Source organism: Gorilla gorilla, chromosome 6 (genome assembly GCF_029281585.2).
Source record: "Gorilla gorilla gorilla isolate KB3781 chromosome 6, NHGRI_mGorGor1-v2.1_pri, whole genome shotgun sequence".
In the NCBI taxonomy this organism is placed as follows: domain Eukaryota; kingdom Metazoa; phylum Chordata; class Mammalia; order Primates; family Hominidae; genus Gorilla; species Gorilla gorilla.
The window spans coordinates 134,297,602-134,309,538 of record NC_073230.2 but is presented as its reverse complement, the minus strand read 5'-3'; the positions used below and the strand labels follow the sequence as shown (position 1 = coordinate 134,309,538).

The 11,937-nt window shown below is 40.6% G+C and overlaps 1 long non-coding RNA gene across 1 annotated transcript in view; it reads left to right on the top strand.

The window, feature by feature from the left end:
• Nucleotides 1–950: 950 nt before the first annotated feature.
• The window catches only part of LOC129523802 (uncharacterized), a 35,735-nt gene continuing 24,748 nt past the window's right edge, over nucleotides 951–11,937 (top strand). The window contains exon 1 of the long non-coding RNA XR_008667430.2: nucleotides 951–1,203. This is a non-coding gene — a long non-coding RNA (uncharacterized lncRNA). The remainder of the gene's footprint in view (nucleotides 1,204–11,937) is intronic.

The window sequence follows — 11,937 nt, the reverse complement described above, 5'->3', positions numbered from 1 at the left end:
AAAAGTTCTATATACACCTGTACACTTTTGATACTGCTTGTCCTGAAATTTTACTTATGTTCACTTCTTTATGTTGTGGCTTCTGAAGAACAAAACATTCTGCAAGTTAGAATTCATGCACAATTAGGTCTTGTTGGGTATATTAGAAGGGTCAGTGTTTAATAAAATCGTTTTCAAAGCCAGACCTTATCTCTTCTTCCACTGTTCATGGGTAAAAGCCCAAGTGTCTTATGAGAGGATTCCTTTGTCAGGGAATCTCTGAATGAATGAGCTTCTTATGCACCCCTGATGCTTTCTGATCAACCTCACTGAACGTCATTGCAAGTCCTCTGTAGCTGTACCCAAGTCAGCTTTTAATTTTTATCCTGTGTCTTCATCTTTGATTTAGTTTTGCCATTTTCGAAAGTCCCTCTTGGTCCAAGAGCCCATAGTTTCCTGTCTGCCATTAGTTTCTAATTTCATGTCTTACTGATACAGGTTCATCTACCCCACTCAGATTAGCTCTGGATTCTGGGCTTCAGCTCAGGCCTGTGGTGCTCTTATTCCTGAGAAGGATGTTTAGGCAAGGAGATAAGAAAAGTCAGGTGATTCCACCAGTACCTACTGTCAGGCCTCTGAGCCCAAGCCAAGCCATCGCATCCCCTGTGACTTGCACGTATACGCCCAGATGGCCTGAAGTAACTAAAGAATCACAAAAGAAGTGAATATGCCCTGCCCCACCTTAACTGATGACATTCCACCACAAAAGAAGTGAAAATGGCCGTTCCTTGCCTTAACTGATGACATTACCTTGTGAAAGTCCTTTTCCTGGCTCATCCTGGCTCAAAAAGCACCCCCACTGAGAACCTTGCGACCCCCACTCCTGCCCGCCAGAGAACAAACCCTCTTTGACTGTAATTTTCCTTTACCTACCCAAATCCTATAAAACGGCCCCATCCTTATCTCCCTTCGCTGACTCTCTTTTCGGACTCAGCCGGCCTGCACCCAGATGAAATAAACAGCCATGTTGCTCACACAAAGCCTGTTTGGTGGTCTCTTCACATGGACGCGCATGAAATTTGGTGCCGTGACTCGGATAGGGGGACCTCCCTTGGGAGATCAATCCCCCGTCCTCCTGCTCTTTGCTCCATAAGAAAGATCCACTTACGACCTCACGTCCTCAGACTGACCAGCCCAAGAAACATCTCACCAATTTCAAATCCGGTAAGCGGCCTCTTTTTACTCTCTTCTCCAACCTCCCTCACTATCCCTCAACCTCTTTCTCCTTTCAATCTTGGTGCTACACTTCAATCTCTCCCTTCTCTTCATTTCAATTCCTTTCATTTTCTGGGAGAGACAAAGGAGACACGTTTTATCCATGGACCCAAAACTCCGGCGCCGGTCAAGGACTGGGAAGGCAGCCTTCCCTTGGTGTTTAATCATTGCAAGGACGCCTCTCTGATTATACATCCACGTTTCAAGGGTGTCAGACCACACAGGGATGCCTGCCTTGGTCCTTCACCCTTAGCAGCAAGTCCCACTTTTCTGGGGAAGGGGCAAGTACCTCAACCCCTTCTCTCCTTGTCTCTACCCCTTCTCTGTTTTTCTGGGAGAGAGGCAAGTATCCCTCAACCCCTTCTCCTTCACCCTTAGCGGCAAGTCCCGCTTTCCTAGGGGGCAAGAACCCCCCAATCACTTATTTCCACGCCCCAACCTCTTATCTCTGCACCCCAATCCCTTATTTCCACACCCCAACCTCTTATCTCTGTGCCCCAATGCCTTATTTCCGTGCCCCAACGCCTTATTTCCGTGCCCCAACCCTTTCTCTGCTTTTCTGGAGGGCAAGAAACCCCTACCCCTTCTCCGTGTCTCTACTCTTTTCTCTGGGCTTGCTTCCTTCACTATGGGCAATCTTCCACCCTCCATTCCTCCTTCTACTCCCTTGGCCTGTGTTCTCAAAAACTTAAAACCTCTTCAACTCATACCTGACCTAAAACCTAAATGCCTTCTTTTCTTCTGCAATGCCGCTTGACCCCAGTACAAACTCGACAGTAGTTCCAAATAGCCAGAAAATGGCACTTTGAATTTTTCCATCCTGCAAAATCTAAATAATTCTTGTCATAAAATAGGCAAACGGTCTGAGGTGCCTGACGTCCAGGCATTCTTTTACACATCAGTCCCTTCCTAGTATCTGTGCCCAGTGCAACTCGTCCCAAATCTTCCTTCTTTCCCTCCCGCCTGTCCCCTCAGTACCAACCCCAAGCGTCGCTGAGTCTTTCTAATCTTCCTTTTCTACAGACCCATCTGGCCTCTCCCTTCCTCCCCAGGCTGCTCCTCGCCAGGCAGAGCTAGATCCCAATTCTTCCTCAGCCTCTGCTCCTCCACCCTATAATCTTTTTATCACCTCCCCTCCTCACACCTGGTCCGGCTTACAGTTTCATTCCCTGACTAGCCCTCCCACACCTGCCCAGCAATTTACTCTTAAAAAGGTGGCTGGAGCCAAAGACATAGTCAAGCTTAATGCTCCTTTTTCTTTATCCCAAATTAGATAGCGTTTAGGCTCTTTTTCATCATATATAAAAATCCAGCCCAGTTCATGACTTGTTTGGCAGCAACCCTGAGACGCTTTACAGCCCTAGACCCTAAAAAGTCAAAAGGCCATCTTATTCTCAAAATACATTTTATTACCCAATCTGCTCCCGACATTAAATAAAACTCCAAAAATTAAATTCCGGCCCTCAAACCCCACAACAGGACTTAATTAACCTCGCCTTCAAGGTGTACAATAATAGAAAAAAGTTGCAATTCCTTGCCTCCACTGTGAGACAAACCCCAGCCACATCTCCAGCACACAAGAGCTTCCAAATGCCTGAACCGCAGTAGCCAGGCATTCCTCCAGAACCTCCTCCCCCAGGAGCTTGCTACAAGTGCCAGAAATCTGGCCATGGGGCCAAGGAATGGCCACAGCCCGGGATTCCTCCTAAGCAGTGTCCCATCTGTGTGGGACCCCACTGAAAATCGGACTGTTCAACTCACCTGGCAGCCACTCCCAGAGCCCCTGGAACTCTGGCCCAAGGCTCTCTGACTCCTTCCCAGATCTTCTCAGCTTAGCAGCTGAAGACTGACGCTGCCCGATCGCCTCGGAAGCCCCCTAGACCATCACAGATGCAGAGCTTCAGGTAACTCACAGTGGAGGGTAAGTCTGTCCCCTTCTTAATCATACAGAGGCTACCCACTCCACATTACCTTCTTTTCAAGGGCCTGTTTCCCTTGCCTCCATCACTGTTGTGGGTATTGACGGCCAGGCTTCTAAACCTCTTAAAACTCTCCAACTCTGGTGCCAACTTAGACAGTACTCTTTTAAGCACTCCTTTTAGTTATCTCCACCTGCCCAGTTCCCTTATTAGGCTGAGACACTTTAACTAAATTATCTGCTTCCCTGACTCCCTGACTATTCCTGGACTACAGCTATATCTCATTGCCGCCCTTCCTCCCAATCCAAAGCCTCCTTTGCGTGCTCCTCTTGTATCCCCCGACCTTAACCCACAAGTATAAGATACCTCTACTCCCTCCTTGGCGACCGATCATGCACCCCTTACCATCTCATTAAAACCTAATCACCCTTACCCCACTCAACGCCAATATCCCATCCTGCAGCATGCTTTAAAAAGATTAAAGCCTGTTATCACTCCCCTGCTACAGCATGGCCTTTTAAAGCCTATAAACTCTCCTTACAATTCCCCCATTTTACCTGTCCAAAAACCAGACAAGTCTTACAAGTTACTTCAGGATCTGCGCCTTATCAACCAAATTGTTTTGCCTAGCCACCCCATGGTGCCAAACCCATATACTCTCCTATCTTCAATACCTGCCTCTATAACCCATTATTCTGTTCTAGATCTCAAACATGCTTTCTTTACTATTCCTTTGCACCCTTAATCCCAGCCTCTCTTCACTTTCACTTGGACTGACCCTGACACCCATCAAGCTCAGCAAATTACCTAGGCTGTACTGCTGCAAAGCTTCACAGACAGCCCCCATTACTTCAATCAAGCCCAAATTTCTTCCTCATCTGTTACCTATCTTGGCATAATTATCATAAAAACACATGTGCTCTCCCTGCCAATCATGTCCGACTGATCTCTCAAACCCCAGCACCTTCTACAAAACAACAACTCCTTTCATTCCTAGGCATGTTTAACGTGGTCAGAATTCTTACACAAGAGCGAGGACCACACCCTGTAGCCTTTCTGTCCAAACAACTTGACCTTACTGTTTTAGCCTAGCCCTCATGACTGCGTGCAGCGGCTGCCACTGCATTAATACTTTTAGGGGCCCTCAAAATCACAAACTATGCTCAACTCACTCTCTACAGTTCTCATAACTTCCAAAATCTATTTTCTTCCTCATACCTGATGCATATACTTTCTGCTTCCCGGCTCCTTCAGCTATACTCACTCTTTGTTGAGTCTCCCACAATTACCGTTGTTCCTGGCCCAGACTTCAATCCGGCCTCCCACATTATTCCTGATACCACACCTGACCCCCATGACTGTATCTCTCTGATCCACCTGACATTCACCCCATTTCCCCAAATTTCCTTCTTTCCTGTTCCTCACCCTGATCATGCTTGATTTATTGATGGTGGTTCCACCAGGCCTAATTGCCACACACCAGCAAAGGCAGGTTATACTATAGTACAAGCCACTAGCCCGCCTCTTAGAACCTCTCATTTCCTTTCCATCGTGGAAATCTATCCTCAAGGAAATAACTTCTTAGTGTTCCATCTGCTATTCTACTACTCCTCAGGGATTATTCAGGCCCCCTCCCTTCCCTACACATCAAGCTCAAGGATTTGCCCCCACCCAGGACTGGCAAATTAGCTTTATTCAACATGCCCTGAGTCAGATAACTAAAATACCTCTTAGTTTAGGTAGATACTTTCACTGGATAGGTACAGGCCTTTCCTACAGGGTCTGAGAAGGCCACCGCAGTCATTTCTTCCCTTCTGTCAGACATAATTCCTCAGTTTAGCCTTCCCACCTCAATACAGTCTGATAACAGGTGAGCCTTTATTAGTCAAATCAGCCAAGCAGTTTTTCAGGCTCTTAGTATTCAGTGAAATCTTTATATCCCTTACGGTCCTCCATCTTCAAGAAAAGTAGAATGGACTAAAGGTCTTTTAAAAACACACCTCACCAAGCTCAGCCACCAACTTAAAAAGGACTGGACAATACTTTTACCACTTTCCCTTCTCAGAATTCAGGCCTGTCCTCGGAATGCTACAGGGTACAGCCCATTTAAGCTCCTGTACAGACGCTCCTTTTTATTAGGCCCCAGTCTCATTCCAGACACCAGACCAACTTATACTGTGCCCCAAAAAACTTGTCATCCCTATTATCTTCTGTCTAGTCATACTCCTATTCACCGTTCTCAACTACTCATACATGCCCTGTTCTTGTTTACACTGCCGGTTTACACTGTTTCTCCAAGCCATCACAGCTGATGTGATGAAACCTACTATAATTGAAATGATGGTAAATTATAGACATGATAACTTCAGAATCCCATGAGGGAACAGGATGGCTGAGGTGGGAACCCAATCGCCTAGACAAACATTTTTAGAACACTAGATGCTATATGGAAATATATGCCGCCCTGGATTTACAGACTCAAGAAACAGACTTGGTAAAACTCATTAATTATAGCTATGTTATATGAGGAGCATGGATAATGTAAAAGAAAGGGAAGAGGATGAGCAATAATTCTAAAGTAAGTTATAAGTAATTCAAAGATGGGAGGGTTATAAAACCCTTGACCAAGGATTATAAGTAAATTTCACTTTTAACTGACTCAATGGCATAACACCTTTCCAAAGAAAACCATAACAAAGACCAAATTGGGATTCATCCTTGGTTTAAAATCCAAAACAATCTTAGACCCATAGCATTCGAATATATTTAAATTTTCATGCCTGTCGGTGTAAAGAGACTACTAAACAGACTTTGTGTGAGCGATAAAGCTTTTAATCACCTGGGTGCAGGCAGGCTGAGTCCGAAAAGAGAGTCAGTGAAGGGAGATAAGGGTGGGGCCGTTTTATAGGATTTGGGTAGATAAAGGAAAATTACAGTGAAAGGGGGGTTGTTCTCTGGCGGGCAGGAGTGGGCGTTGCAAGGTGCTCAGTGGGGGAGATTTGAAGCCAGGATGAGCCAGGAAAAGGACTTTCACAAGGTAATGTCATCAGTTAAGGCAATAACCGGCCATTTTCACTTCTTTTGTGGTGGAACATCATCAGTTAAGGCAAGGACTGGACATTTACACTTCTTTTGTAGTGGAATGTTATCAGTTAAGGCGGGACAGGGCATTTTTACTTCTTTTATGATTCTTCAGTTACTTCAGGCCGTCTAGGCGTATACGTGCAAATCACAGGGGATGCGATGGATTGGCTTAGGCTCAGGCTCAGAGGCCTGACATAAATGACATACTAAAAAAGCTCAGAGTTATTTTAATTTAAACTTAATTATGAATCATCTCAGTATTGGTCTGGGTTCTCCAGAGGAATAGAATCACATAAATATATATACACACATAGAAACACACACACACACACCTATCTATGTACATCTTGTCACACACACACATATATATGCATACACATACACACACACAGAGATTTTTTTATAAGGAATTGGCTTATGCAGTTATGGAGACTTAAGTCCCACAACTTGAGATCAGCAATCTGAAGGCTTAGGAGAGCCAATGCCATCGTACTAGTCTGGAGCCTAAAGGTCTGAGACAAGGAAAGCTAATGGTGTGAATTCCAGTCTGAGTCTAAGTCTGATTTTGAGTTTGATAGCAAGAGAAGACTGTTGTCTCCGCTTGAAGATAGTCAGGTAGAGAGAACTGTGAAAGGAAAATAAATCTTGGGGCCCCAAAATCACTAAGCAAAAGGGAAAAGTCAAGCTGGGAACTGCTTAGGGCAAACCTGCCTCCCATTCTATTCAAAGTCACCCCTCCTCTCACTGAGATAAACGCATGGTTGATTGCCTCCTTTGGAGAGGCTAATCAGAAACTCAAAAGAATGTAACCATTTGTCCCTTATCTACCCATGACCTGGAAGCCCCCTCCCTGCTGTGAGTTGTCCCCCCTTTGCTTTGAGTTGTCCCAGCTTTCCAGACTGAACCAATGTTCATCTTACATATTTTAATTGATGTTTCATGTCTCCCTCAAGTGTATAAAACCAAGCTGTGCCCTGACCACCTTGGACACATGTCATCAGGACCTGCTGAGCCTGTGTCACAGGCACGCATCTTCAATCTTGGCAAAATAAACAATCTAAATTAACTGAGACCTCTGTCAGATATTTGGGGTTCACAGAGTAAATTCTCCTTTCTCAGACTTTTTCTTCTATTAACACCTTCAGTGGATTGCATGAGGGTCACACACGTGTGGGAGGGTAATCTGCTTTACTCAGTCTACCAATTCAAATGTTAATCCTATCCAGAAATGCCTTCACCCTCACCCACACACCCAGAATAATGCTCAGCCAAATATCTGGAGCCTCCTATGGCCCAGGCCACACAAAATTAAGGATCACAACCTCCATACAGAGATGAGGTCTTAAATTGGAAATTGTGTCTTACTTTTTTCTGAATGTATAGCTCAATCACTTATAGTCACACACTGATCTAGCCAAAAACAATTTCGTAAGTATTTCCTTTGTCCTTAGAATTTATTTAAGTGAAGGAGAGAAAATAATTCTGCTCTGCCTGAGAGTTTTTGTCTGTGGAATAGGAAACACTAAAAGGTTGAGGGACCGCAATAAAGTTAATTTTCTTTCTGTGAATGAAAGACATTGTACTCTCTCCAGCACAATAACGGTGGCCCTTGAGGATCGTACTATAGATTACACAGAGACACTCACTCAACGATATTTATTTTTGGTCTTCAACTATCATAGTGTTGATAGTGATGTGTGAGAAAGAAATGTAGAGTGGCAGTTGGAATGTTTGGGCTGTAACTACTTACTAGGCATTATTTTTGTGGCAGTCTTTATAAACTTCTTGAATACACATTTAAAAACTTATGCTAGTCACACATACATGACATGTAAATTTGAAAGCATTCCACATTATAATAATAAAATAAGTACAAAATATGCTGATCAGAACTATCTTCTTATTTTGGGGGATAAAACGAGAGTATTTTGGTGTGTAATTTTTTACATCTTTTCTTTTCAAATAATTTCAGATTTACCAAAGAGATGAAAAGACAGCATAGCTTTCACTCAGCTACCCCTAATGTTAACACTTTACATAACTATCATACATATATTTTGGAAATATCCTCATATAAACAAGTAAATGTGTAATAAAAATGAACTTATAAACATTGGCATAATAAGTGTGAAATCAGCAGCCTGCCTGGAAGCTTAAAAAAAAAAAATGAGTCTCCTAGACTAAGGAATGGATTATATGAGTGAAATTTCATTAACAAGAGAAAGCATTTTAGTACCCTTTAAGGCTTTCAGTAGTGTATAAAAAGTTATTTAGAAACCAGGAGCCACTTCTGCATCTCATTTACCTAACTGATGAGAGATAAATGAGCTCAGCATTTAAAGCACAGCCTGGAGGTATTGTTTTACACATGAACTACAGTCTAACTCCACTAAAAGACAAGAGAATCATTAACTTTCTGCTACCACAGTGCCAGCAGCAGTCACTAACCTTTCCTACCATAAATAGTTTCAGAAATAATAATAGAACAATTATAAATCCTGATTTTCATCCCTGATTTAGTGCATTTTTATAAATCTAAGCCAAAACGCTATAAATGTAATACTTCATTATGTGTAAACAGGATATTGTTATTTATTTAAAATGTCATTAAATCTCACTGTGATAGTGCAAAAATAATTTTTACCACCTCTTGGGAGCTCTTTTTGGTGAAGCAACTGAGAGATAAATATTCGGTAGATTGCTTTAAAAACAGATGAAAGTTTCATTTGCTAAGAAGAATGAACATCACCATCATTTGGGTAATGTTGAAATCAGACTTGAGGCTATTGCCAAGACTAGAATCTCCCTTGCTGATACAAAAGCTGGTGATAAAATGTCTACATTTAAAATGAGATAGAATTAACATTAATTTGAAAATATGAGAATGCACTCCAGTCCTGTCAGCCCTGTAAAGAATCATGTTGCACTCACATGGCAGTGAGATGTGTGCATTAACATTGCACACCAGCACAGTTTACATGAACTACTGATTTAAGTCTTACCTTCAGGAAGCCTCATGACAGCTAAATGCTGCCAAATGCTGACACAGAGTTTTATCTGTGTATTCGCTGTTTTCACCTTTCTTAGTAAAGCATCTGTAAGCACTGTGCAAAACAGTATGTAAAGCAATCTTATTAAATTTATTATAATTCATAGATTTTTTATTTTCTAACTATATAACCATTGATAGGCAAATTATAAGAATTTTCTTTCTCCTTTTCTATGCACATGATCTCTACTTCTGTTTTTTTTTTCTTTTCTCTATTTTGTGTTTGTTTTTGTTTTATTTTGTTTCTTTTGTTATATTGTCCTGGCTAAACCCTATAGTGAGATGTAGAACAAAAGTAATGATAGGGGTGATTTTTTCCTTTGTGCACTATCTGAAGTAGTGGGAAAAGAAAGAGGGAAGAAGGGAAGAAAGTTTTAATATTTTACCATCAAATATGAATGCTCTTAGATTTTTGCAGACAGTCTTTATTTCATAAAAGACAATTCTTTGTACACCTAACATACTATTAATTGTTTTTAAATTATGAATGGGTATTGAATTCAGCAAAGGCATCTTAAAAACTTATTTTGAGATAATCATTTTTAATCTTTTTTGTAGTTATTATGGTAAATAGCAATGACATATTTTTTATGTTAAATCATTCTGTGAGTTTGCTTTGTTATCTTGTTTAGGATTTTTATAACTATATCATGAGGGAAACTTTTGTAATTACAGAGTGGGTGATATCCTTGTCAGATTTTATAATCAAGATTGCAGTGACCTCATAAAAAAAGAGCCATTTTCCTATAATTCAGAAGAGTTTATTTAAGATTGGGGTAATTTATTCAGAAATAAATGGAAGAATACACCAGTGGAGGCATCTGGTATCAGGATTTCATTTCTGAGAGTTTTTTTAAATGCATTGAATATATATTAGGAATTTAATATAGTTAACACGATTCTGTTTTCACATTTATTCTTCTACGTCTTTGGGCCCAATTGCACCCTTTCTTGGGTATTGAGTAAATAACTAGGAGTGTGATTTCTGGATTGTATGGTAAGTCTATGTTCAGCTTCATATAACACACAACCAAACCGTCTTTCAAATGATTACATTTTCCCCCTCCACCTCATCAGTTTGGATGATACAATTACATTTTCATGCAGAAATTCTCCTACCTGATTCTTTCTGGCCATAAAAAATGAGATTTTTTTTTTTTTAAATAATGATCAGATTCCTGGGTAATGCTCAATGAGATGTTGTGCTTTCCAAACCAAAGAAGATCCTAGCCTAGTTAAAGCCTGAGGCCATTTAAAAGCAATCTCCTTATAATTGTCAGCTTATAAAATTGAGTAAGACTATTCAAATTATGTAATGCTGAATGTAAAATGACACTATGCAATTAAAGGTTAACTTCTAACTCTAGAGTTTTTATTTAGTAAAAAAGAAAAAATAATAAAGTTTTGATATTAGAATACTTTTTCCAAGAAGATTAATTGGAATTTTTTTATTTTACTTTTTGGCTTTCTTAAAAGAATTTGTTGTCTTTTGCTGAAATTGTTGGATAGATTTCCTATTCTAAGTGTGTGTGTGAGTAAATATATTCGTGAAAAATACACTCCTCTAATGTAAAGGACCTTTTTTTTTTTTTTTTTTCAGTTACCATGATTTTTTTTCTCTTTCTTCCTATCTCTAAAAATGTTTACAGTTCTTTTTGTTGCTAGGGTTACTTTTTTTTTCTGCTCTAATTTCCTTTTCTACAAGTATCATTATGACTTCTAATTCTTTCTGCCACTATGCATCTCTTATTTGTCAGTGTTCATTCTCTTGTTTCTTTTACTAGACTCACATTCTTAAGAATCCATTTTGCAGTTCCAGTTTCTAAAGCCAAGCAATACATTCACCTGAATCATCTTCAGTTTTAATTGCTCCCCCACACAATGAGTATTACGGTATTTGAGCATGCTACTGTAGATGATATCATCTATTTGAGATAACTTAAAACTTCAGATGAACTGTACCTGAAAATATTTTGGTTGAGACTAGCCAGAGCTAACTTATGTCAGAACAGGCTGTCATTACGAGACTAACGGGAACAAAAGTAATCACTCTTTGCCCTCAAATATTTTTCATATTCATAGAATATTTCTTGCATGAATTGCTTATTAATCACACTTGAGACATGTCAATACCTGAATTCCTATTACAACATAGAGAAAGGGAAAGAAGAGGAAGGTTTCAGAAATAGCAATGTCAGTTGTAAAAATGTGGAGTAACTATTTTTTTTCCACTGTTGCCAGTGGTTAGCCCTTTCTGAGCCACTATTAGTGCTGTCAAATGTTTACGACCATGCCTCTGGAGTGTCACAGATTCAGCCAGCCTCTTGCTACTGGCTGTACTCAAGTGCTTTGTCCAGTAGAGCTTCTTTCCAGCATTTACAGTTGTGGTACACTGCCTGAACTCATGCGTTTGTGTGCCTTTAGAAAGCTTTTGAATGATATTTGAATAGTGGTACCCCTCAGCTCTGCATATGTTTAAAAAATAAGTTAGTATAGTTAAAAATGAGATGTGGCTTGGCACATTAAGAAAAGGAATTTGTGGTTGTATTAATTTTCTCAGGCTGATATAATAAGATACCATAGACTGGGTAACTTAAACTACGAATGTTTATTTCTCAGTGGTCTGGAGAC